Here is a 27,939-nt window from a genome sequence, read left to right as displayed (position 1 = left end):
GCTCTGCGCGCTAAGCCCCGCTCCGCTCCAGCCCAGGCTCCAGCGCCTGCTCCAGCGCGCGCTCCGGCGTCCGCGCGTTCGGGCTCCCGTTGCCACTCCCGGCTCGGCTCGCTCGGCTTGCTCCGGGCGTCTCCCTACTGAAGAATTATGTTGCATAAAGCAGCCGCCACCATCTTGAACTGGCAGTGAACTTTGCTTTCTACATATAAATACAGATAGCAATCACACCCCAATCAGCGCCGAGGCTTCAGGGCATCATCTCAGCAACTCTAACTTTCCCATTACGATAATGTGATTTTCACTCAGTCTATAATATCACCAGCCATGAATAAAGCAACTGGCTCTTTCTGTCTCTCTCCTCCCTCCCCCCCTTTCTCTGACTCTCTGCCACCCTCCTCAGTCTCTTTTCTTCTTCTCCCTCTCTCCCTCCTTTTCTGTCTGTCTCTGCAACCTCTCCTGATATCTGTCTTCATCTCCATCTCTGCATCTCTGAGCATCTTGGGCTTCCTCTCCCTGCCTCCGCTGGCCCCCCTCCCTCCCAGGGACTCACATTCCCTAAATACTAATGACAGGGATTTGCAGTGCCCAGGGCTCAGTTAAGTTCTGCTCCCCAGCTCTGCCATCATCTGCCTTTGCCTGAAGGTGAGAAACTGCGGGCTTGGAGGTGGTGGGGGCCGCCTGCAGGGTTTGGGGGACGGGAAGGAGATGGGGAGGAGAGGCTGGGAATTGGCTCCTTCCCTCCCCTCTCCTTCTTTCCTTAGGTCCCTGGATGGCTCTGGAAGGCTCCCTACCAGGAGCCATAGCCGGAGACTCAGGAACTGAAGGATCCAGCAGGGAGAGCTGAAAGCTGCGTGCTTAGGGGAGGGTCCTGGAGACTCTGGTTTTCTGGATATTGGGGACCCCAAACCCAGCCAGATTCCAAGTGCCAGACTATTGTGAATGGATAGAGTTGGTGAGAGGGTGCTCTGGAGAGGCCTGGGGGAAAGGAGGCACTAGCCTTCTAGGGTCACTTCTGAGGACACTGGGCCCTAAACTTGGAAAAGCTATCCAGACTGGAGCTGCCTTTGCCAGGACATGGAATAAAAGGTCACAGCCTTCATCCAGGTGTCAGCCACCTTATCAGAGCTCTTGGGAAGGCCTCTTGCCTTCACGAACACCCTCCAGGATGGTAGTGGTGCTGGTCAGAGGATTGTCTGTGCCTCTGGTCATTAGTTTATTTATTTGTCGCTCTATGGTTGTATTCTAGTTCTTTCACCTACGACTTTTGGGACCGTGGACAAGGCTCTTAACTTTTCTAAGCCTCAGTATCTTCATCTGTAAAATGGTATAATAACAGCGCCTGTCTAGTGAATAAGATAATGCATTAACACAGTGCTTGACACGTGGTTAAATGTTCAATAAATGTGAGCTATTATTACTATTAGCAAATACTGAATAACCACATACTGGGTGGGTTAGGCAGTATACCACAGAGGTTAAGAGCCTACGGTTTTAGAGTCAGACTGTCTGAATTTGAATCCTAGCTTAGCCACTTACCAGCTTTGTGACCTTGGAAAAGTCACTTAGCCTCACTCACAGTCAGTTTCCTTATCTGTAACCGCAATAATAATAGTCCCTATCACAAGGTTGTTATAAGAGTGGCACAGGCTAATCTAGCGTTTGGCGCAGTGCTGACATATGGCAAGGGTTCGAGGAATATTAGGAGTGGGGGTCTGGCACGGCAAATCCAGCCATGGGTGAGGCACACACTGCCGAGGGTCCCAGAGACCACATTCTGCCTGCGGGCCATTCTTTGGGCTGCTGACGCCCTTGACCTTTCACTTCTGTGGAGAATGAGGGCTTGCTTCAATTTCGCTGGCTGTTAAGAATTGCAGCTTTCCCACTGCCTGCTTGCCTGGGAGGGGATTAGGATTCCTGCCCATGCCCTTCCTTGGGCAATGTTGGGGATTGAATACACTGTCCTAGGCAAGGGTTACAAGGTCTAGAAGGCAACTCTTGAATTTGCTCCCTTCGGCAGAGGTGATGAATTAGAATCAGACAGCTGCATTCTGTCCATTTCTGCATTTCTAAGGTTTGTTTGCTTGCTTGCTTGCTTGCATTTTAGTTTTTCTTGGTTTCTCTCTGAAGGATCCTTTGGAGATATTCCAGCCTGATCTTGGATGAAAGAGAGGAAAGAAAGAGGACTCTACTCACTTCGGTTGGGTCCTGGAGGGGTACCAGGTGTTACGGTAGTCAGGGTTGGGGCTTTGGGGAAGAACCCAGGGGGCAAGTGTCAGGCCACTTGCTTATTTGGATCTCTCTGCTCATCTGTAGCCTCTTTACTTGGTTCCAGGAGCCAAGAAACTACCCTTCAAGATCTAGAGCATAACCCAAAGCCGCCTTCACCAAGTGTTTTAGCCAAGGGAACCAAACTCATTGTCTTTCCCCTACTCACTGTCCCCCTCAAAGACAAGACAGTCCCATGCCTTCTAGATGATCACAGTCCAGTAAGAGACACAGGCATGAAAACAAAGGAGGAGAAGACACAGAGCCAACATAATAGGCATAACTACAGGGTACTGTGGGGACAAAAAGGGAGTGTTCACTCAGGTAGCCCTTTCTAGAGCTGGAGGTTCAGCTAACAGTGAGCAAAATGGGAGGGGGAAGAGAAGAGCATTTAAGGTAGAAGAAAGAATGGCATTTGCAAAAGCCTTGAGGTGTCACACAGCCTGGCACACTTGGAGAACTGAAGTACGGAGGGTAGGGTTACTTTGATGGAGGCCACTGGAAGCGGACAGATAATAAAGGGCCATGTGAACTTGATTTCTAGCCTAAAGGGCTTTAGCAGTGGAGTGATTTGCACTTCTAAAAAATAGCTCTGAGGATGATGAAGAAATGCGAGAAGGGTGCAGCCAAAAAAAGCTAGAAGTGGAAGGGTGGTGAGGAGGCTCTTCAAACCCTACAGGTACGAGACAAAGAGACCAGCATCTGGTGGTGGTGGTGTGGGGATTACCGAGGAGTGAGGCTGGAGAGAGCCTTTCAGGGAACTGACAGAATTTTCTACCTGAGGGGTATGGAGACGATGAGGGAGAGGATCCCTGGATGACTGCCAGGTCTTGCCTGGGTGAATGGTTGGAAGTGACAGAGATGGAGAACAGAAGAGATGGAATAGATTTGAGGAAAGAAAAAATATTGAGTTCTGATTGGGACGTGTGTATGGCACAGTTGTCTGGAGTACATCTCAGCGCAGGTATGAAGGAGGCTAAGAGACTGTTAACTTTATCTCCACACATTCGGAAATTAAGATGTCTGACAGGGAGCTGGAAATTGTGTGTGGAGTTCAAGAAAGAAGTCTTGTCAGGGTACATGGATTAGAGAGTCGCCGGCTTCTGGATAGTAATTAAGGGCATGGGAAGGAGGTCCGTTACTTGGGAAAGACAAGTGAGGAGAGAAGGGGGTAAGAGTAGAATCTTAGGGAGTATTGGCACTTGAAGGGGTGGTTTTTGGGGTGCCTCGGTGACTCAATTCATTGAGTGTCCAACTCTTGATTTTGCCTCAGGTCATGATCCCAGGGTGGTGGGATCGAGCCCTGTATCAGGCTCCACACTGGGCATGAAGCCTGCTTAAGATTCTCTCTCCCTCTGCCCCTCTCCCCAACTCATGCTCTCTCTCTCTCTCTCTCAAATTAAAAAAAAAGCATTAAAACAAAATAAAAGGGTTTTCAACCTTGGCAACCATTTGGATCAGGCAGAGAACTTGAAAAGCACCCATGTCAGGGCACCTGGGTGGCTCAGTCAGTTAAGCCTCTGACTCTTGGTTTCTGCTCAGGTCATGATCTCACGGTTCATGAGTTCAAACCTTGCTCAGCACAGAGCCTGCTTGGGATTCTTTCTCTCTCTCTCTCTCTCTCTGCTCTTCCCCTGCTCTCTCTCTCTCAAAATAAATAAATTAACTTAAATATTTTAAAAGAAACAGGAAATAAAAACACCCATGTCTAGGCTCTAACCCAGACCAACTAAATCTGAATTTTTGAGAGTAAGCTGTAAAAGTTCCTCAGGTTGAGAACCCAGTGACTTAGAGGGAGGACAGAGGAACAGGGCTAGCAAAGGAGACTGAGAAGGAGTGTTCAGGAAGATAGGAAGAGTTTCAAATAGGTAGAGTCCCAAAGCATCACATTGTGCAGAAGAATAATGGTTAGCTCCTACCCAGTATGTGTGCCATGTCAGGGACTTTATAGGAACTCCCTGAATCCTCCTGGAGACTCTACGAGGCAGGTACCATTATTATAAATGACCTTTAAATGATAAGGAAACTGAGGCACAGGGATATTAAGTACTAGCCCAAAGTCACACCACTAGCAAGCAGAAACCAGGATTTGAGCCCAGGCAGGCCACAACCAAGTCTGTGCTCCTGACCACTGTGCTAGGCCACCTCTCTTGCGGTGGCTGAGTGAGAAGAGCATTGTTCCTGGCTTTCGCACTTAGCTGCTCAGAATAACTTCCCAAGGGGTCAGCTCTCCTCCTCTTCTCCTTAATCTTCTTTCCGTCTCTTTCCCTTTTGCCTCTTACCATAGGTCACTAAGGGCTGCTCCCCACCCCCTCCGGCCTTCTTCTGGCTGATGGGGACAGGTGGGGGTGGTTCTCCACCTTCCCTCTTGCTGAGACAGAACAGTCTGCCCCTTATCAAGTGGCCACAACTATGGGGCACATGGCCAATAGCCTCTTCATTCACCAGGTGGAGCTGCTCATTTTTCTAAGCCTCCACAGTCCAGGAGGGAGGTGGGGAGTGAGGGTGATGCAGAAGAAATAGAGGATTCCATCCTCCCGGGAAGTAAGTCTTCTGGGAAGTCGGTGCAGAGATAGAACTTGAAGAGGAAGAAGACTGGAATCCGCATTCACACGGAGGGGATGTGAGCATAATCAGACACCTGGGATATCCCTACCTGTTAGAATTCCCAGGTGTCTGGGCACCTGCGTGGCTCAGTTGGTTAAGTGTCTGACTCTTGATAATAGCTCAGGTCATGATCTCACAGTTCGTGAGTTCGAGCTCCACATCGGGCTCCTTGCTCACAGTGCGGAGCCCGCTTGGGATTCTCTCTCTCTTTCCCTCTCTGTCTGCTCCTCCTGCACTCTCTCTCTCAAAATAAACAAATAAACTTAAAAAAAAAATGTGCCTGCCAAGGCTGTTACAAAGATCAAAGACAATGCTATATGTAAAGCTTCTGACTCCAACTTAAGTGTAGAATTCCGAGGGGTCTTCAAAAAACATACCACAAGGGCCACCACCAGAGCAAGTGGATCAGAATCTCTGGGGCAAAGTGGTCTTTCAAAGCTCTGCAGGTGATTCTAAAGTGTAGCCAGGGTCAAGAACCACCACCTCAAGAAGAGCCCAGGATAAGTATGAAAAGGCCCTGCTTCTAACCTTACTTGTGTTACTTCCCAGCTGAGCAGTCTTAGGAGACCCACTGGACCTCTCTGAGCCTCAATTTTCTTTATCTGGAAAGTAGGGGTAGTAATCCCGTCCCTGCCTACTTTACACAAGTAGTTATGATGCTTAGGTAGACTACTGGATATGATGTATTTTGTTAATTATTTAGGACACTATAGGGGCGCCTGGGTGGCTTAGTCGGTTGAGCGTCCGACTTTCGCTTAGGTCGTGATCTCGCGGTTCGTGGGTTCGAGCCCCGCGTCGGGCTCTGTGCTGACTGCCAGCTCAGAGCCCAGAGCCTGTTTCAGTCTGTGACTCCCTCTCTCTCTGACCCTCCCCTGCTCACGCTCGCTCTCTCTCTCTCCTAGAAATAAATAAAACACATTAAAAATTAAAAAAAAATTATTTAGGACACTATATAAAAATGGGATGGAATTAACTTATGTAGACATTGAAATACACATAAGCTTATCTGTTCATTTGACACAGGTTGGTGCACTTGAGTACACACACACACACACACACACACACACGACAGCTGCTGATTGTGTTCTGAAAGCAGAGCTGTGGTTTTCTAGACATGGTCTTTTATGTTTTTAGCTTTCAGAATGTGCCATTAAATTATGGAGAGAGGATCTGGTGTGCACGCGCGTGCGTGTGCACGGGCATGTGTGTGTGTTTAAATGATTGCTAAAGTGCAGCATCATTTGAGTCTGCCTGTCAGCCTATCAGAAACGTCATCTATAACGTTCACTGTTTGCAGTTTAATCTCCCCTGCCTCCCCACGGGCCCTGTTCTGACATTTTAAACCCCATAAATGACAGTAGTGCTCTAAGCCATTTTGAAAAAAGCCAAGCATTTGGAAAAAACACACATAGAGACATACCCCTAAATTCCCCTTCCCCTGAACACATGCTCACTCACGCTCATAAGTGGATTCACACACATGCTCACATCCCTGTACTGGCTGATTTGGGAGAAGTCACAGATTACAACCAACATGAATACACATGCGTGACAGCAGGGCGCAGATGGATGAAGGCGTGGCTGTGTATCTAATGCCTGTGCGCGCATTCCAGTGGACACACAGTGGACATACCTTTCTGCTGCCATCCTCAAGTCCCGTCCGTTCTTCTGCTCCTTGGCCTTGAAAGACAGCGGAAGAATCCAGGTCCTTGAAAGGCTGCTTCTGAGAGCAGTGGGGTGATCTGAAAGGCTGACAGGCCCCAACTCTTATGGTGTCAGGCAAAGATGTATATTAATAGGCTCAGGGTCCATACTCTTGGAAAGCCCAGGGGTAGGAGGGGATAGCTAAGCAATGACCATTCCACCCTATCAGCAACCAGATAGCTTGCCACATTTGGGGACTAGAGTGAAAACAGGAAACCCAGAACTACTTACTAAAGGGACATAGTGTCTGAGTATAGCAGATACTGACGGTATCCACGAGGCAGGTCCCTATCAGCTCCCAGCTGTATCCCTCAGGCCTGACACAGGGTCTACAGAACACCAGAGGCTCATAAATACTTGTTGAATGAATGACTAAAAGAATGTATAAGCTCTAGAGGGAGTAAGTGGTCAGGGGAGTATGTGTGTGTATGTGATGGTGTTGGGGATGGGAGATTGGCCAGTTAAGGACAGTTTTTTTAGAAAAGATGAAAAGTTCCAACCTGGGGCTGGGACAGAGAGGCCCACGTCACATCTAATGTCCCTTTGTTCCAGGGTACGTGGCTGACTCTTCCTGCTTTGGTTGATGACTTTGCAGCAAGATCTCCCCATGCAAAGGTAAGACAGACTTCCAAATGAGGTAGGGAATTGCAGGAGTGGTGAATTAGGATTACCTTTGTGCAGTCCCGGGACATTTTCCTGAGCTGGGGAACTTTTCTCCCTAATGTGCAAGGCATATGTACCCACAGAGGACAGGGACTCGGGGCAGGGGCTCTGTGGATCCTTTGTGGCAGGGCTGGATCCTGTGGCTCTCCCTCCCACCACCTCAAGTCATCATGTACTTTAAGGAACTAGTTTCCATGGCAACCAATTAGTGTCAGAAAGTGAGGGCTGTGATGTCAGAATGGGGGGTAGGGTGAGAAATTTCCATTCCCCATATCCCTGGCTCCTGGATCACTGTCTGCAGTCTTGCAGGGAAAGCTCTAGAAGAGATGCAGGACATTGCACTCTGGAGAAGCACATGTTCTGGGTCAGGGCCCAGGAGTCGGGACAGAGTAGAAGATCCAATTCACCTGGCAGTGTCCCTACCTGCCACTTCGACTCCAAAATGCGGGCAAGGCAGTGGGCCCCGTAGAGAGACAGTGTGGGCATACTTAGAAAGGTAACAATGATCTGAGACCATTGCTGGCACTCCTCCCCCTTCCGTAGGAGATCCTAGGCTTGCTTTATTTGTGGGTGGAGGCTGTAAACATGGCCCAGAAGGAAGGAAGTCTTGGCTCAAAGAAGTCTTGTCATGCAGCTAGCATAGAGGCAGGGGTACAGTATAGTTCCAGCATCCTAGTTAGTCTTCATGGAGAAGGGGCTTCAATGTAAAGCTCATCCAGAGTGACTTTGTCCAGAGTGACCTGTTCTCAGGCCTCATTTGAGACTTGTCACCCCCCAAGGCTGGATGTTTTGGTCTATGGGAGGAAAGTACATGCTTTAAATAAAAGAGTAGGAAGCCCAGCTAGGAATACATCCAACAGTGTAGGAGAGATATCCAGTGGGCACTTGGCTCCTGGTTCTTGGGGCAAAGAATGAGATATGGGTAACAGAACTCCAGCAGTTTGAACCCCTAGATCCTTGGGACCATGGTTTAGCTTCCCGAGGGACAGTCTGACCAGTCTGGGGAGGTCATTCCAATCAGGAGACAAAAGGCAGAATGCAGAGAACCTTGTCTGTAGGAGAAAAAAGAAGGTTGGGCATTCAGTCACCAGACTTGATGGCCAAAGTATGCCGACCCCATCATGCCAGCCATGCAGAGCCTTCTGTAACAGTGATGAGGACATCAGTGATGATGATGAGAGACAGCAACAGCTATATTTCCCTGGCCCTCCACAAAACACCTTCATCCTGCAGTAGCCCCACTAGTGGGTAGGTAGGCAGTACTCATCTGCAGGTTAGGTCTGGAGGCAGACTTTGGGATGGAGACCAAGGTGCTAGAACTTTACTTGGGATTCTCAGTAGTGCAAGAGAAGGCATTTCTCCAGAGGGAGAAATTGGGCTGTGCTGCAGTCTCAAAAAAGGCCTCAAGGGGACTCTGAGGCAGGGATGGCCCTTCTGGCCAGTCCCGAGGTAGAGAGAGGTGGCTGGGCCTTCATATGCCCATGGCGACAAGGCATTGGATGCAGGCTGCCCAGGGAAACACATGACCTCAGGTGACGCAGCTCTCTTCAGCAGAGACAAATCCAAGGGGGCCTGACAGGACAGGGCAACAGTTGGAGGCCCTCTCTCAGTCCCCAGAGAAGTACAACATTGCACCACAGCCTTTGCTGTAGCTCAAGTTCAGAGAGGTGTAATGAGCTGCCTTGTCGCTAGCACAGAGGCAGGGCTACTGTATAGTTAGTTATGGCATCCTACGCTTTGTCTTTCCTTCACGGAGAAGGGGTTTCAATGTCAAACTAGTCCAGAGTGACTTCGTGAGTAAATTATCGAGGGATCACTAGCCCCGGGCTCTAAGGAGGCTAGGCAGTAGGAGCTGGGGGGCGGCGCTGGCCTACATGGGGGGCTGGAAGGGGAGCTCAGGGTTCTACACCGCAGGGGCAGACAGGGTGCAGCGACCCTGTGCCAGGCCTCTGGAGAGCCGGCTCAGCTTGGCCAAGGTCCAGGGAGCCTCCTTCCTCTCTGGAAAGCCGAGACTGTGGCCTTAATCCCTCTCAGCGCAGGCCACAGAGCTGGCTGATCTTGGTTGCAGGAGAAAATTTCCTGACAGATGTGTCGGATTGACCAAAAGATGAGGGGGCTTTGAGGAGATTATTCTGCCTGCTTGATGCCTGGCTGTTGGGCTGCGGGGAAATGGAATCCCTGAGGGTCTCCCTGGGGGCTTTTGGAAGGGGGCACAGCAGTCAGCAGGGGTCTGGTAATGGTCAGCCACCCTGGCCAGCCCCAGGGCCAACCAGCTGCCTCAGGCAAGTCTGGCAGAAGATGTTTGCTGAGGGCTTGACAGAGGGGAAGGAAGGAGTGGACAAGGCGACAGACAGAGGTGAGAGATCGCAAGGTTCTCACAGGACAGAGAAGGGAAGGGGCTGGCTCTGTCAGCACTAGCCATTCCCACAGACAGAAACTGGAGAAAGGAAGTGCCCAGTCTGGGCTCGACTGCAGGCTGCTGGACTGGCCCATTCAGGTCCTATTCAAGATTTTGGAGGTCATTGAAGAGTGTTGTGCAGATGTGGTGGGGGTGGGGCGCAAGCCATGAGTATGGGAGACTGAGGAAGGGAATCCACGCCCTTCCCTCACCTTCCATGTTGGAGTTGCTGAGAACACAGCCTGGGAGTGACGACCTGAGGCTCAAGAGGCCAAGGGCAGCTCCTGGGTCTCTGCTAGGGAGACTCACAAGGACTTGCTGGTCCCTACCCAGTCCCTCCTTTGCCCTGAGGGCGATGGACATGTGGCCCACGGTCCTTCTTGCCCTTTCCTGGGTGGGAGGCAGGAGTGAGCGGCAACAGCTTCTGTCCAGGAGACTCTGATTGGAAAGGGATGGTTAGTTTTGGGGTTTTTTGTTTTTTTCAACTCTGCCAACTTGCCCCTCCCCACATACAAATTTCCCTTCATGACCTTGTGACTCTTCCATTAGGTCTCCTTTCTTCTTGCTTCAAGAAAAAGCCAGGCGGGGAGGGCCCGGGACCAGGGAGGGAGGCGAGGCGGCGGAGAGGCTGAGCCAATCGCGCGTCTGCAAGGTGCCAAGCAATCAGCGAAGCCGCTGGTGAGCGGGGTCACTCAGTAGTGTGCACATCAGGGTGAAATCCTTTCAGCTCTTCTCCAAACCCCTAGTGAAAGACAATCAGGCTCGCTGTCACCGAGCTAATTCTGTCTATATAAAAGCAGTAATGAAATTCACGGCAGGATTACCCTCTCCATCCAATGGGCCAGCGTCGTGGTGACATATCTCTCTTATTGCCCGAATGTAACACACCATCTAATTTACGTCGTGTAGCGAGCAGGAATGAAATGTTCATAAAGAATTGCTGCATCTCGTCACCTTAACTGCGGCCCGGGGCTCTGAGGCATCTGTCAGGGAGAGGAGCAGGAGGAGGGAGGGCGGGTGGGGCTCAGGGAGCAGCAGCCGGGGGCAGGCGTTCTGGGGGGTTGTTGTTAATAGGGTGAAGTGGAGGCAGAGGGAGGCAGGGGCTGGGGGTGGGGGTGGGGGGCTAGGGAGAAGAGCAGGGGAGGGGGCATGGAGGGCTTTGGAAGGCAAGGATAAATAAGGGTAGGATGAAGTGGTCTGTAGGGAGTGTTTGGAAGTCTCTGTAAGTGTGGGGAGCCAGAGAAGCTGAGAGTATGTCTGGGTTTGGGTGAGTCTGGAAGGATAAATGAGTGCCTCCGTGGGGGCTGGTCGGGAAAATGACCCTCTAAGTTCCCTCCCAGATACTGTGGGGTGTCTTGTAGTCTCTCTCATTCTCTGGAAATGGAAATCCATCCACCTCCAAAGACTATCAGAACTGAACTCTTAGGCAGACGAGGTAGGAGACCTTTTCCAGAAACAAACAAGGAACAGACAGATAGATGCTAGGAACAAGTTTTACAGAACTAGGACTTACCCATGGCTCCTCTGCTCCCTCATCTGTCACTGCAGGGCCACCATCAGTGAGCTCTCTCACTTACCTTCTCCCACTTTCTCTTTATTTACACCACCTCAGTCCAAGGCCACTGCCATCTGTTGCCTGGCTGCCCCAACCCTCTCCTGACTGTGGTCTCCACAGGTGCCTTCTTGCCCCTTCAACTCAGTTGGGTGGTGGTCATGTCACTCTTACAGTCCCTTCACTTGGAACCCTGCTATGGTGTCCCCTTGCTTTTAGAATGAACACTGGAGCCCATGATTCCAACATCTTTGCCCTGTATTGGCCTTTTCCTGTTCTCTGAATGCGCCGCCTTCTAACCAGCCACTGGGGCTGTGCACGTGAGGTTGCATCTTCCTGGAAGACTCTTCTCAGGGCAGCAGACCGCTCTAGTGTGGCCTTAACTCGCCCCACTTCGGGTGTCAGCTGGCCTGTCACATCCTGGAGGAAGCCTTTTGGGCCTACCCGGACTTGGTTAGCGCTCTCTTCCTTGATTTGCTTTCTTAGCATCATTTACTTTCTTGTGCAACACAGGTCATACATTGTAAGGATCCTGGGTTTTGTACGACTATTTGATTACAGTCGGTGTTCTCCCACTGGACTCCCACGGTCCTGTGAAAGCAGGGGCCGTGTCTGTTTTGCTCATCATTATGTCTCCAACACCCGGTACAGTTCCTGGGGACACTGTAGCTACTCAATAAATATTTGTCTAAATGAAGAAATGAGGGGCTTGCACAGCCACTACAGGAGTAGAAACACTGCTCCTTCCTTCTTTCATTCATTCAGCAAACATCTACTGAATGTCTCCTTATGGGCCAGGCATTGTCACAGGTACTGTGGCCACATGGTAAATGATCTAAGACATGGTCCCTTCCCCTGAGGAGCTCACAGTCCAGGGAGGGAGACAGACAAACTCTGGTGTCTGTCCTGTGCTGCTTCACTCCAGAGAGAAGCTGTGTCCTGGGCCCACTGTGAAAGTCACCAATGAAAAGTGGCTGATCTGGGGCCACATAAAATTCTCCTAAACTTCCCCCAGACATAGCTTGGTCACCACTGGGGGTAAAATACGACAAAAGAAAGAGACTTTATTAAAGGGGCATAATTGGAATTCTTTTACTAGTGCTAATAAGAAGCATTTATTGAGAATCAACCGTGTGCCAAGGCTCTCTTCTCATGTAACCTTCACAATGACTGTGACACCTAGGTATTATTATCTCTGTGTTATAGATGAGGAAACTGAAGCCAACTGAGGTTTTTTTAAATGTTTATTTTTTGCACGTGCGCACGAGAGAGACAGAGCACGAGTGGGCGGGGGGGGGGGCAGAGAGAGAGGGAGACACAGAATTGGAAGCATGCTCCAGGCTCTGAGCTGTCAGCACAGAGCCTGACGCGGGCCTCAAACCCATGAACCATGAGATCATGACCTGAACCGAAGGTGGATGGTCAACTGATTGAGCTACCCAGGTGCCTGTGAAGCCACCTGAGTTAAAATAGCTTGCCCAAAAGAGGTCACACACTTGTGACACAATGGATGCTCAATAAATATTTAATGAGTGAGTGAATTAATGAATGAGATGCTAATAGGTAAAAAAGATAGGAACCAAACCTAGGCTTTCTGGCTCCAAAGCCCTTGGTCTTTCTACCATTTATTTCAGGCAACAAATTTTGGACTCTCAGGGTCTGGTCTGTGTTGGAGAAATAAACTGAAGTTGGACTCTGGACCCATGCTTCCCCCTGACCCAGACTCTAGCCTGTCCACAGACATGTGATACCTTAGAAGACCAGACCTGAATCTCTCTGGGGAGATGCCCATAGTGTGAACCCTTCCCAGCCCTGCCCTGTCCTTTCTCTAACACCCCAGGTTTGCGTTAGCTTAGTAAGAAGTCTGGGAAGGTCTTTGTGGAAGATGGCACATTATTCCTGTGTGTATTGAATCAACCACATCTTGTAATGTATCTTTTGATTAAGCCATGTGGTCCTTTCTCATGAACTCAGAGATATTTACTCACCAGATGATCTCTATCTGTGTGGACATGTTGTGTGTGGACACGTGTTCACGGATGTATACGCGTGCAACAGTGATCCTGTCCTTGCACCAGCTCTCTCATACCCCATGATATCCACTTTCCAAGTATGCAGACCCCTGAGTCCGCACCCTGAATTCCCACCCCACAGACATCTTTGAATATATGTTTCTGTAGCTGACTTTTCCTCTTGCTTCTGTCCTCCACTCAGGAAATTATGTGGCCCTGCAGCTAATGCTGGCGAGCCACAGAGTGGGATTGTGTGCCATGAGCTTCCTCTTATTTTGAGGAAGTTCTGTTCCCTGGCAGGGAGTCACTTTCTCTCTCAAAGAGCGAGTGCATAGGTATATCATCAAAGAGAAAATGTATGCCTGGCACACAGTAATCTCTCAATTCATGTCAGATATTAACATTATTATACTCATTTGTCCTCCCTGACCAGAGGGCATCCCTCCTTTCCACGGCCCTCCTAGGGCTGGAAGTTCAAATAGCCCCATGTCCTCCTGCCAGGGAGCTGTGTGAGGCATGGTGCACTTACAGAGATCTCCTGGGCTTTTAGGGCTCCAGGCCATTGCCATCTATATCTCTCAGTAGGACAAAAATCTCAACACACCTCTGAAGTAGGAGTCACTCATATTTTTTCAAGTCTCTATAAAATAAGTCTCAAGAGTCTCTTTAGACACTGCATCCAAAACCTGAAACTCCTAAGACACAGCTTGTTGCCTAAACCCATTCTTCCGCCGCTGATATCTTTCCTCCTGGGCCAGAGCTGAGGCCAGACCCACCGGCCAGTGCCTACCGGAGAAGAGCAACGAAATTCAGTCATGACGCCTGATACTTCTAACCACTTTCCTTTGGCCCAGGTGGCCTACCCTCCCAGCTAGTGATCAGTTTTGTGGCTCTGCCAGGAGCTGACATTCTAAACCAGGCCCACTTCTTCAGGTGAAGCAAGATATCATTGAAGTTGGGTGGATACCAAGCAGGGGTGGGGCAGGGAAAGAACGAGGAGGGGAGAACACAGCACCCATCATCAAGAATCAGGATTCTCCAGACCATATCTGTCCTTAGATTGGCATCAGGCTTTCCTTTCCCAGTCTGTGGAAACCTAGGGGTCTGTGCCTAGGGGTGTATTAGGGTTTGTTTGACTGTTTGGACAGGCAAGAGGAGGGAGGAAGGTTCTATGGAATAGACAAACTAGGAGAGGTTGGTGATGGATTAAAAATTGGAATCCAACCCTGTGGATGTGTTTATTTGATTTCCACATTTTCCTTCCCCCTTCATTCCCACCCCTTTATTCCCTTCCCCCAGACTGACATAAAATGATACCCTGATGGCTATTTCAGCTGCAACCTTATATACCCAGGGAAGCCTGAGCTCCCCAGCTGCTGGCCAGCTCTGATCCCCTAATCCCAGAGGAACCAGCTGGTCAGAGTTCTCAGGGATGGCAGACCCCAAGTGCAAATTTGGCTTCTGCTACCAACAGGCTCTGATCATGGCCAGATTAGTGAACTTCTCTGTGTGCTACCTTTATTATTAGCGTCCTGTTCCCCTATATGCACACGACTCCAGATGATAGTAAGAGCCATTCTGAGTTTCTTGAAACGCTATTCTAGAAATGCACCTTTCCATTTCCCATTATAATTACCAGATCAAAATTTAGTCCCCATGAGGATTAGCTTGATCTTGGGTGGGCAAGTCCCCTCCACTATTAGCCTGGACAGCTGTTTAGCCATCGGCCAACAGGAGAAAGAATGGGTCAGTGTAGCTCAACCCTGCTGCTGAGTGCATGACCCATTATGATAACAGCACAGACAATTTTCCAGCCTCCTGGCTTGACCGAGGGCCTTGTGAGTACCTACAGATAACACATGGTTTAAAACCGTATCAGCGGAAAGCAACAAAGAGGATCCAACCTGCTTGGAGTTCAACTGATAGCGAGGAGATGTCTGACATGTAGATAAAGGCCCTCAAAATGAAGACTAATTGATGACTTGGAGAAATAAGCATAAATTCCTCTTAAGTATGGCTCAACTCCCTTGCTCTCCAGGCCCCCCACCCCCATCACCACCCGCCCCTGCAACCAGGAACTTGGTTTTGGTGGTCATTACCTGCTCAGTGTCATTAAATTCTCTGGTAATCTGCAGGGATATGTAATTATGCTGTAGTTAGTGGTTGTTCACTAAGTAAACCCTTGGTGTACTTACCATGTAAGTCAACGGTATTTACAGGATATTTTTTCTGCCTGTAACTCAAAGCCTTACCGAAACAAATTGGAATTGCCTTCTGGAGGCCGTTGTTATAAATTACAGACCCAACATCTGTCCACATCTGCAGTGTCTAGACAGCCTGTCTCAGCTACAAGAGAGGAGAGAGATGAACAGGGGAAAGCGAGAGAGACGTGAGGAGTGGCAGAGGGAAATCTCAGATTTGCACAATTTTTCTCTTCCGAGCATTACCCAGATGAATCCCGTGCTGACTTCTGAAATAGACCTGAATCTTCAGCAGCCGAACACCAAGCTCTGGAGAGTTCGGGGCCCGGTCATCACCCCTGGATGTACTGGCGATGCAGCTACTTCCATTGGGCCACATTTCTGCCCTGACAGGCTCTCAGAGGTCACAGCAGGGCCCAGGGCCCTGGAGATGGAGTGACAAACACTGAGGCTGACTGCGGCCAGATCAGGAGAGCCAGCTGCTCCTCCCAGTTCCTTCCATCCCTGACTCTTCCCCCCACCTGGCTTTTCAGGGCAAGGCATTCATTTGCCTGCCTCTCCTGTGGTCCCTCTCCTGCACCCACGATAAGGAGCCTGCCCGTCAGCTGAGTGATTGTATTTTTTTACAGTTCCTAGCACAAACCTTCTCATTTATATGTAAAGCAGCCATTAGTCATAGCTCCGTTCCCACACACTGCCTGATGTACAATCACATTTTGCAGCGGATGAATCTTTCCACACAGCTGCTCTGCTATGAATAATCCGTCTCCAGGCCCATAAATCAGAAAAAAATCATGCACCTCGTTCGCCTGATCCTTACACAAAGTCATATATTTTACATGAGGACGAGCTAAATATTCATGAGTCTTAAAGGCTTTTTTCATAGGCACTTGTTGGGGTTGTTTTCTACTATTTGGGGGGATACTAGGTTGCATTTAGTAGAACCAGGGATTTTGGAGAGGAGAGAGGAAGAGGTGAGAGACAGTGTGTGTGTGTGTGTGTGTGTGTGTGTGTGAGAGAGAGAGAGAGAGAGAGAGACAGATTGATTGAGATTCCAAGCTTATCTCTTAGTCTAAGCGCCATGTGGGACAAAGGATGCTCATATGAGGTCTTAAAAACATGATAAATACTGTTTACTGAGCTTCCATCCTGCTCAGAATCATGGATATTGCCTCTCTGACCTTCAAGGTCATTTCATGAACCTTTGCCTTCTCACCCGTGCAGCAGTGATTTTGGCCCTTCTCTGTGTACGGAAGTGGCTGGGAGCCCCACCTGGATCTGATGAAAGCAGAATTTGGAGGTGAAAGAGGGGAGACTGTGGGGAAAGAACAGATAGATGTAAAGGAAATCACTCTCGTGCTAACAATGCCTCTGACCTACACACAACTTCAGGCCTCTAGCAGCTTCCTAAAAATTTGTTTATAGCCCATTTTTGTTCCAGAGAGCACTTGAGGTAGCTTTCCTCACCCTCTGGTTTATCCCCTCCTTCCCCAATGTGTCTCCTTCCTGTCACCACCTTAGCTTCAGGCCCTGATCACTGTACTATCCTCTGTGTAAGGCTTCTGCTCAGACAGCCCATGTGCATACTCTCCCCACAGTGCTCCTTAAACTCTCTTCCTCCAAATGCAAAATTTGACCCCTCCAAGGAGCCACCTTCCGTTAAAAAAAGAGTTACTTGCCTTGACACCCCATCCCACCTTCCCTAGCCAACCCACTCATCATAGTAACCCCCCCACCCCCCACTGCCAGGTGCTTTTTCATTTTTTCTGGTATTTGCTCAGCATATGTGTGTTCAGTGGCGTCATCTGACTCATTAATGCCATGGTCTGCAGTGGTGATGATAATGTGTCCTCACTTCCCTTGGAAGGGTAGAAAATTCTTCTTCCTGGATTCACTGACAAGATCAAGCACATGCTTCTAGGTAGAGATTTCTTGGATTTCACTTCAGTTATGGAAACACACAAAAGCCCTCAGACACTGTTAGCTTTCGGCAGCTAGTGATAATGACTGGCTCCCAGTAGCTGTTTTCTGATGAAGAACTATGTCAAAACTGTAGTGGCAACTCTGTGGGGAAAATCACTTCTCTATTTAACAGACGGGTAAACTGAGGCATAACCCTGGCAAATTACTTTCTCAGGGTCAAATCAAGAGGAGATGACAGGAAGCTGCAATTATTATATCTGAGTTAACTTTTGTGATTTTGACTCAAGGCACTGAGCTCATCCCACCAACTCCCAGGGCCAGAGGCCAAGGATCAAAGCCTTTCCCCACTTCTCTAAGTTCTTTGGGCTTATCTACTACTCTGCTGCCTCTTGTTTCACCTGTTCTCAACCCACTCTTGCTAACGCTCAGGAAGAATCAAGTAAAAAACCCGCCAGAGAGGAGGAAAAAGTCCAAACAATCACAGATGGCAGACTCGCAAATTTAATTTAAAATCACTTTATTATCCAAAATATTAAAATTAAAGCTATAATGCCCAAAGGAAAACACAGATTAAAACCCCCTATGTTTCACTGCCTCTTCCTCAGGAGGTCCCCAAAACACTGAGTAAGAATGCTTTGAAGAGAAAGCAGGAGTGCAGGAGCGAAGAGCCAGCTGTAGATCACTGAGCCAAACACTCGGTGACTGACCCAATCAGCTTCCCTTAAAGCCAAACACCAACTGTTTCATATGCAATTAATGATTGCCCTGGCAAATGAAAGTGCATCAAGCCATCACAGGCATCTTTGAATGAGAAGACACACAGCAGTCACAGGTAGCTCGTCCCTGGTATCTACATAATGATATTACCAGGCTAATCTAGGCTCAGAGATTTAATTCTGCAAAACACCATGCACTAAATATTTATATTCATAAAAGGGCTAAGGGGAAAAAATGCCCATGTGCTGCCTCTAGGCTCCCCATTTGTCTAAAATAGGTTGCTGGATCATTTACTATATGGTTGGGGGTCAAGGGCATCAGTCAAGTGTCAGTAGAATCCCTGTGTTTCTGGACCCCAGCTTCACCTTTTGGAAGGGGATCATTACTAGATTGGGTATTTGGAGGTACCCAAGAGAATGCAAAGCTCCTTCCTTCTCTGGGGATGCCAAAGCTGAGAAGGAGACCCTCTCATATGTCAGGGCTGAGAAGGAGACCCTCTCATATGTCAGGGCTGAGAAGGGGAAGTAGAATGAATGAGAATGTCTGTTCCCCATTCTCTGGTGCAGAAAACCAAAGTTTTCGAGGGACGAGAGGCTGTTAGTACCATCCTTTACACATTTCAAATTCTCATTTGTAGATACCATTCCAGTTCTTGATGCTACCGTGCTTGAACTACAAAACTGAAGAAGGGCTCTTCAAACAACCATAAATAAACCAATGCTGATGGCCTTTTGGATTTGTCTCTGTTTCCTCCTAATTCTGAGCCATAGTCCTTACTTGAATGTTCCCATGAAGCACACTGCTGGGCCTGAGTGCCTCCAGCATATAAGGCACAGGACCCAACCTGGCTTGGCCCAGCCCCTCTCCTAATGGGATTGCCAGAATCATTTCTGTGTCTATCCTAGAGACTGTTCTCCTCTTCCCACTGACATCTGAAACCCAGCTCTTTCAATCCAGACCTCTCTGCCCTTTCTGTCTCCTTGGCAGAAAATGCAGATGATGGAGCCTGTCTGTTCCCTGTGCACACCATGACTTGGAGCCTTCAGCAACTTTTCCAGTGCTCTGCGTATTATAATCAAGATGGGATCAGCTAATAAAAATTACATTGGTTACAATCCAAAAAGATTAACCAGCCTTAAGGGTTTCATGGCTATGCATTACATTTTCAATTTTCCTACGATTAAGCTAACAACAAATAATATTGACAAATAAACTGCCATATCCGCTAGCTGTAGCCCTGCCGTGGGAAGGAGGGTGTTTCTGCAAGTCTAGCCTCTGCCTGATCAGAAGGTCCAGTCGGAGTTCTAGCATGCTGGGGCATGGGCACTCGAGCTGTATCGGTGGAAGGGTGATGAGGAATGGGTGCCAACTGTTATGCTCCTAAAAGAGAATAAAAAAGATGGTAATCCTGACCCTTGACCCGCTGTCACCTCTGGAGGATTTTCCTGGTTTCACTGATTTCTCAATCTCCTGCTCCAGAAAATCCAGCAGGTCTATATTCTCATGAGGCAGAACGATGTCACCTCATTAATTGATTTGGAGTCCCAGATCCAGGGCATGAAATAAATGAGACCTAGCACTAATAAAATTGGGGGGCAGGGAAGACGGAGAGTCTCCTCCGTAGGAAAGCTCTCCCACACAGATGCTGATAGAGGTCTGTGGAGGCCAGACTTTTCCCTGCCTGGCTGCCCTGGCACTAGAGAGGGCAGAAAGCTGCAGGGTATTCTGGAACCTGTCTGCTCCAGTTATTTCTAGCGCTCAGTGTTGGAGAAGATGACCGTGGGAGCAAGGGCTGGAAGAGGAGGAATGAAAGGGAATAAGGATCATTGTTATTATTTAATGAGAATGTACCATGTGCCGGGAACTGGGTTAAGTGCTCTCACTTCGCGATTTAGTTAATCCTCAGTGTCTGTGAAGTAGATCCCATCATCTATCCCCATTTTACAGTGAAAGAAACTTAGAGAAGTTAAACAGTAGCTCTATGGATTGAACCCAGGTTTTGTTTCTAGAGCCTGTGCTGTTAAACCGTAAAACCAACGAAAACTACTGAGTGATTTAAAGCACAAAAGAAGTGTCTTTCTACAGCAGGATCTAAATTCTGATTTAAGCTAGAAACAGGGCATCTAGCCTCAAACTTATGCTCATTTTGATACTGTGTTTGATCTTCATCAAAATCCACTACTACCTGCCACGAACCCAGGAGCTTGGGCCCAATGGGAGAGTGAGGAGCTGTGCTATGTTCCTTAAATTATGACCTAAGGACAGTCTTTAAATTTTTTCAATGTTTTTATTTATTTATTTATTTATTTATTTATTTATTTATTTCTGAGAGAGAGAGAGACAGCATGAACAGGGGAGGGTCAGAGAGAGAGGGAGACACAGAATCTGAAGCAGGCTCCAGGCTCTGAGCTGTCAGCACAGAGCCTGATGCGGGGCTCAAACCCACGACCCATGAGATCATGACCTGAGCCAAAGTTGGAGGCTTAACCGACTGAGCCACCCAGGTGCCCCATGGACAATCTGTAACTAAATCACCTGGGAGGCTTGTTAAGAAGCTGGTTCATGACCTCCACCCAATCTTCTTGATCAGGATCTCTGAATATGGGGCTCATGAGTCTCCTGTTTAACAAGCTCCAGATGATTATGCATCCAAACATGGGAAACCATTGGTATAAATTGTGAACACTGGCCTCCAGTAGTTTCTAACCATATCCAAAACCTCCACTGTGGCATCCAGGCCACCAATATGACCATAGGCAGCCCTCGCCTCCCCTCTCCCCGATCACTCCAGTCTTTCATACACGCCAGCTGTGTTCCCCTATCTTCGTTCTAATTCACCCTGGCCCTCACCCTCAGCTATGCCTTCCCCTCCACTCCTCACCTGGCTTTGGGTTTTACATACATGGGCCTGGTACAGTGTTTTTCTCTCCTCTCTCCCTCTTTTTAATGTAATTTTTATTTAAGTGTAATATACATACAGAAAAGTGCACAGAATAATAATGTTACAGCTCAATGAATTTTTTCAAAGTGAATATACCCGTGTAGCCAGCATGAAGTCTCTCTCTCTCTTTTTTTTTTTTAACACAAATTTGACTCTAAATAGCACCAAAGTGTAATTTAAGTCTTAATCTCTTAAAGGGACAGCAAACAAGGGAAATTCCACAGTATATCACTGCTTAAAGACCTCTTCTTATAGAAGCTTCTCCCCACCAAAATCTTTCTCCCTTCTTCCTTCCATTCTTGTCACAAATACTTATTGGACAACTACACATATGGTGCTGGGTAGATAATGTTGAACAAGGTATACCTGAGTCCTGCTTTGAGGGTACTTACATGGGGGAGACAAATGAAACACAAGAAAGCAAGTAATAATTCTAAATTATGATGAATGCTCTGAAGGGACTAACTGGGCGCTCTGATGCCTGCCCAGTGAGGCAGACCAGTCAGGAAAGGAAAAAGGAGCGACTTAGGTGAGAGTATGAATAGCAAGGGTAAAGGCGCTGAGGTGGGACCTACTTTAGCTCAAGAGAGAAATTCTTTCTTCTCTGATTTAGGTGTTCTTTAGCTCTTCCTTCTCCTTCAGAATCTCTTCTTTCCCACCAGAACCTTTCTACTCTGTGTGCCTCTTCTGCACAGAACAGACTACCACTTTCTCGCTTCCAGCATATTAAAGGTTCAACCACACAAACCCCAACTGCTTAGTGAGGTAGAGAAGGGGGAAAGAATGTGAGCTTGCATTGTGATTTTGCAGGGGAGGGTGTCCCAGAAATATTTAGGTAGGATTAATCCACCGACTCTTCAGAATCAACCTTCAGTTCGCCCTCAATGGAGTTGTTCCTAAGCTATGTTCTAAGTCATCACGGGGACATCACAAAGGAGTTCTGCTCTGGAACTCAGTGGTTTGGAATCAAGAAGTCTCATGGGTGTTGTTAGCAGCTAATCGCTTTGTTCCTGAGGCAACACTCCACCCATAGATAACCCGGTATTGAAGGAAAGGGGCAGCATAGTCTGCGCCCCAAAGGCCGTGAACCATTCAAGTTCTCACCTAGTACTGATGACTTGAATAAAATGGTTTACAACCACAAGACGTGAAGATTCCAGAGTGGCTCGATGGCTCTGTCATCTGGCTTCTCTTCCTGCTCACTTCACTGCGGGTCTGACAAGTCCTCTGACCCCAGACGGAGGCAGAACACGTCCTTCCGCTTGCTCCTTCCCTCCCTTTTTCCCCTCCACCCCAGCCCATCCTCAGATGCTCTTTCCATCCTTCCTTCCAGGGTCTGGCCCCTTCTATGAGGGACTCTCTCAGTCAGATTCCCTGACATGTGACTGAACTGGGGAGAATGTTGGCAGGTGAGCCCTCATAACAAAGCCCGGCCTTACATCCCTCCACATATCTCCATGTGGTAGAATGTGGTCACGCTTACACCCTCCCCATCGACAATGGAGGTGTGTCGTGCTTGCTTCCCCCCATCTCTTCTGTTAAAGCCCCCATCATCTGGAGAAGGTAAATTAAAACAAACAGCAACAAAAAAAAATTGCTCTGCCATGCTTAGATTCAAGTTAAGGCCTCAAAGCTGAATTTTGAGAAATGAATCTTTGTTAAGTCCTCTCTGGACCTGAGTCCTTGACAGAATTCTGTCAGGTCTTCACCACCACCATCAACACCAGCACCCTGTAACAGTTACCAAGTTCCTAGCATGAGCTGGGGCCCTGGCAAAGTGCTTTCTATGCATCTTGTCCCCCTGGTTCAGCTGAACCTGGACTGGTAAGCCTGAACCAGGACAGGGTTTCTCCAGGGCTCTGCTGTAAATAAGGCAGACCCTCAGGCCAGTACTGGAAGCAGCAGGGGTGGGGAGGAGTGGGGTTGCCAGATTTAGGCAAAGAAAAGAAAAGAAAAAAAAAAAGGCCCAGTCGAACTTAATTTCAGATAAGGTACTAAGGGACTGGGGGTAAAGTCTATACCGGCTGATCTCTGACCGTTGGGACAAGCTTGGGACAGTTCTCTGACAGACGGGAGAGTAACATTCAATCATGTGTCCATTTAATAACAATGTAGAAAGATACTAGCTTGGGATAAAGGAATTCTGTTCTCAGGAATGTTCTGAGGTGAGAAATCAGGATAGAACTTTATGACCTTATGAACTGCAAGCTGTTGATACATTGATGAGACATATTTGAGATTCGCATCAATATAATCTAGAGGACAGGGGGAAAGAAGTGGGTGGGGGGTCCACATGAAACAAAAATGGCCATAATGTAGCCGGGACACAGGGGTTGCCACAGCACCTGGCTCCTGGGGTCCCAAACACCAAGTTCAGCCACTCGCTACCAAAGGCAGAGAGATTAGTGGAGGTGAAACAAGAAAGGGATTTGTTTCACAGAGGCCAACACTGGGAAGAGTGGGCTAATGTCTCAAAGACTCTCCACAGTGCTGAACACTCCCAGGTTTGTATAAGGAAAGTGTGGGACAAAAGTGGGTGGGTCCATGCTGGTGGGCAGTGAGGTCAGGAGGATCATTAGTTTAAGGTCAATCACAGGCAGAGTCTTGCTCACTCAGGGCAGTTCTTGAAGGGCATGCTTGAAGGCATGGTTTCAGTTCCTATCACATGCTTTGCCCGCAGGGTCTTTTGCCCGCGTTAAGAGAGAAGCTGGAAAGAAGCACTCAGAAAGTTGAAGGTCAAAATGGAGGTAAAGTCCTCTTTCAATACGTCAATATTTTTGATGCTGACTAATGAGTGAAAAGAGTTCATTATATTCTTCTCCTTACCTTTGTATATGTTTGAAAGTTTACATAATTAAAAGTTAAATACACACCCACCTGTACACATACATTATGCCTTTTTCCCCTTTTCTTTCTTTGTGTGTGTGTGTTTACTTCTGGGTGTTTTTCTCGGTTGTTTTGTCATTGCTTCTGAAGAAATATGCTGCCTTTTTAAAATAAATTTTAAATGTCAGCCTATTATATTTGTGGAAAGGACATACCAAGTCAAATGGGTTCCATCTGCATTTGGGCCAGTGAGAAAAGGGCTCCTAGGATCCAGGTGCAGTGGAGGTAGCAGAGAGGATTATGGGAGAACCCCAAGAAGATGCAAATTCTGGGATAGGAAGGCCAGACCCTTTAGTAGAGCTGTCGTGGCACCGTCCTTTACACTCCCACCCATCCCCAGAGTTGTTCCCTCAAAAATGGTCTCTTCATACATGGAGGAGACGGCATTTGATTTAAGGGACAGTTTCTTGACATTAAAGGTCTGCCTTTCTGCTACCCCGTGTCCTAGTATGATCCCAGACCTCTTTGGGGCTGACAGCCTGGCCGTCTGGGTTGTTCACTGTTAGCCTAATAATGTGCCCCAAGTGGAAGTTCCTTCCAGCTGAAAGTACCCCCTGCGTTTTTTTCCCCTGGGGCCTCCCTGAATGATCTGCCCTGGCCTGTCACCTGCCCAGATCCCAGATCTCATCCACCCCCAAAGCAGTCCCATGCTGAGGTCTTCTATTTGCCCTTCCCGAGACTGTCTCATCCTTTCCCGCCCTACTAGGGGAACTGCATCTTGCCCTCTGGTTCCTGTTTGGCCAACAGGAAATATAAGAAGATTAGAGGCCTGGAGGAGAGTGATGCTGAGATATGAATCATTCTATATCCCTCTCCACTGAGTTACCGTGGAAGGCCTGCATCCCCTTGTGAAGGTCACAGATATTGTCAATGGTTCTTACCCCAACGCGACCTCTTCGGTATCTTTGTAACCACTTCCTCACCTCAACTCTCCAGGCCTAGGCATGGTATGGTCTCTCCTATGCTAGCCCACAGGCATATACTATCCCTTGCTGGTCTCCATAAATCCTGCCCACACCTTTGAAAAATAGGCCCTTAATTAAGACTTCCTCAAATTAATCAGATTTATCTGTGCCAGAATCCTGATATACAGGCCCATACTATCACCAAGAGAGCCCTGGTTAGTATGTATATGTGTTTCTGTTTTGTTTCCTTTACCAAACAGGAAACTTCTTGAAGGCATAGCCCAACTCTTATCTATCTATGTATAGAGAAATAAAGATATAGAGAGTGTTTAATACTCACTGAACGAACTGTTCCTGGTCCTGATCACCTTTTTCTCAAATGGCTTTTTTGGGGAGGGAAGGGAAGTCAAATGAAAGCTAGCTTCAGATAATGTAAATGTCTGGGAAATGACAGCAGCCATTGACCTGAAGGCATGGAGGTGATGGGATCTAGACAAAGGCCAGTGAAGGAGAAAGCCTCCTATATAAACTTCAGCTGAAAGCTACAAAATGAAATGTGGTAAATACTCTTGGCAAGAGTCTAACAAATCTAAGCAAAGAGATCATGGGAAAGATAGCTTTGTCAGTACAAAAGGCTGATTAACTCCCAAATTGAGAAAAAAATATGCAGCCAGTAGATAAAGTATCTTTTTATAACCAAAGAGAATACTCTTTTTGTCTGTTTAGGATACAACTGTTAATCAAAGAGATACTATCAACGCAATTAGATGCTGGTGTTGAACTATCTATAGGAGAATCTGTATTAGTTATATATTGCTGCATAACAAATAACCCCAAAACTTAAGAGCTTAAAACAACAACAAACATTTATTATCTTACTTGGGTCAGGAATTCAGGAACACCTCTAGCTGAGTCTTCCACCCAGTGTCTCCATGAGGGTGTAGTCAAGATGTTGGCTGGGGCCATAGTCATCTAAGGGCTTAACTGGGGCTATTGGACCTCTCCATGATGGCTCACATACATTACTGGCTACTTGCTGCTGACCCTTGATGGAAGCCTTCTGTTTCTTGTCATGTGGCCCTTTCCATAGGGCTGCTTGAGAGTTCTCACAACATAGCCTATTTCCCCTAGACCAAGTGATTCAAGTGAGTAAGGCAGAAAACACAAGAGCTTTTATAACCTAGCCTTGAGAATCACCCTCCATCATTTGTGCAATATCTCTTTTTAAAAATTTTTAATGTTTATTTATTTTTTAGAGAGAAAAAGAGACAGAGTGCAAGCGGGGGAGGGGCACAGAGAGAGGGAGACACAGAATCCGAAGCAGGCTCCAGGTTCCAAGCTGTGAGCACAGAGCCCGACACGGGGCTCAAACCCACCAACCGCGAGATCATGACCTGAGCCAAAGCCAGATGCTTAACCAACTGAGCCACCCAGGTGCCCCGATTTTGTGCCACATCCTATTGGTCACACAAGTCAGCTCTATTCAGAATAGGAGGAATGTGAATACCAGGAGGCAAGAATTATTGGAATTATTGGAGGTGAGTTTTGTTCTTTGTTTTTCTCATTGCGTTCTGTCTGGGGTGCACAATTTCGATTTGCCCCATTCCTAATGATGTTTAGTCTGATCAGTTGGTTAAAGGTTTGTTTGCCGGGCTTCTCCACTTGTGAAGTTACCCTTTTCTTTTTCAAGTCATGAAGTATTTGGGGGAGGAAATACTACGAAATGATGTGTCCTTCTGACATATCCCTGCTACTCACTCTTTGGGCACTTCCTTGCGTTGGCACAAAATGTTCTGGGCTCATCTTGTACTTTCCTTGCCCCCGCCCTGGAATCAGCCATTTATCTGAGGAGTATTGATTTCTTTTAGTGGAGAGTGACACTTAGAAGCTAAGATCTGGGTGTTACATGTACTCATTGCTATTGTGTATTGCTGCTCCAAGACGCTGTCAGTGGGCAGAGCTAGGGAATGTACATGCGTATGTATGTATGTAGCCAATCTTCCATCCCTGCTGCTAGCTTCTTCCTCCACACGGATACCCTTACCATGCCACTTGGGCTCCAGTAGCCCATGCCGGACCATCTCTCAGCACAGACATCAAACTTGTCCTGCCCTACAGAATGCTTTTTTTTTTTTTTTAAAGTTCATTTATTTTGAGAGAGAAAGAGAGAGGGAGGGAGAGAGAGGGAGAGTGGAAGAGAATGAGCTGGGGAGGGGCAGAGAGAGAAGGGGACAAAGGATTCGAAGCAGGCTCTGTGCTGACAGCAGAGAGCCCGCTGTGGGGCTCAAATTCATAAGCCATGAGATCATAACCTGAGCTGAAGTTGTATGCTTAAGGGATTGAGCCAGCCGGGCACCCCCTACATAATGCTTTTAAGACTAAATTGTTTGGGAAGGAGAAGGTGCAAATAAATTGAGCCCATCTTGATGGTACTGTTTATGCAAATTATGGGAATTTAGACCTGTTAGTTGCTAACAGTTATTGAATACTTGCTATTGCCAGGTAATGTTCTAAGGATTTTCTACGAATGCTCAGAGCAGTCCAATGAAATAGGAAATATTGTGGTCCCCATTTCACTGATTGAGGCATAGAGAGGTCAGGTAACTTGCCCCAGTTCACAGTTACCAGTGAGGTATAGCAGAACCGTTTTACTGGATTTCTAGAATGTATCCTTAAAAAAGGTCCGATGTCCTGTGTCCTCTACAGCATCCTCCTGCTGTGTAAGCTCAGAGTACAAATATTGCTAAATATCTTCTGGGGAACTAAATCGCCCCCAGCTGAGAATCACCGGTCTAGAACAGCATTCATCTAATCTAAGAAAAGCTGCTTTTTGTTTGCACTAATGAATGAAAGAAAAAGGATAACAAAATCTCAAAGAGCAGAAAATACAAAAATCTCATTTCTTTATGTGGCAAACACTGCTAGTTGCCTATTCCAACATCCAGCAGAAGGGCACGTCCTTGATGTTTCTCTTCCAGCTTTATACTCAACTTGATTCTGCACTCATACTCTCATCCTTCCTTTCTGTCACAGGAGGCTAAATCTTTCCATCCGGATCTCATTTTGTCTTACCTGCTCAGGACCAGGCTCCATCATTATCTCTCTCTCTGTCTTTTATCTTCAACCTTTCTCTCTAATGTGTCTTTTCCATCAGCATTTAAATAT

General features: G+C 47.7%; 1 long non-coding RNA gene across 1 annotated transcript; it reads right to left on the bottom strand.

The window, feature by feature from the left end:
• On the bottom strand, window positions 1–7,367 carry LOC120243189. The gene is made up of 4 exons (XR_005531243.1): window positions 7,077–7,367; window positions 6,808–6,905; window positions 6,506–6,622; window positions 1–137 (listed from the first exon to the last, which is right to left on the bottom strand). It is a non-coding gene; the product is annotated as an uncharacterized LOC120243189 (long non-coding RNA).
• Window positions 7,368–27,939: the final 20,572 nt, after the last annotated feature.

This window comes from Hyaena hyaena, unplaced genomic scaffold (genome assembly GCF_003009895.1).
Source record: "Hyaena hyaena isolate Hyena2069 unplaced genomic scaffold, ASM300989v1 scaffold_331, whole genome shotgun sequence".
Classification (NCBI taxonomy): Eukaryota; Metazoa; Chordata; class Mammalia; order Carnivora; family Hyaenidae; genus Hyaena; species Hyaena hyaena.
Note: the sequence above shows the minus strand (reverse complement) of the source record. Positions and strands in the feature narration are given on the sequence as shown.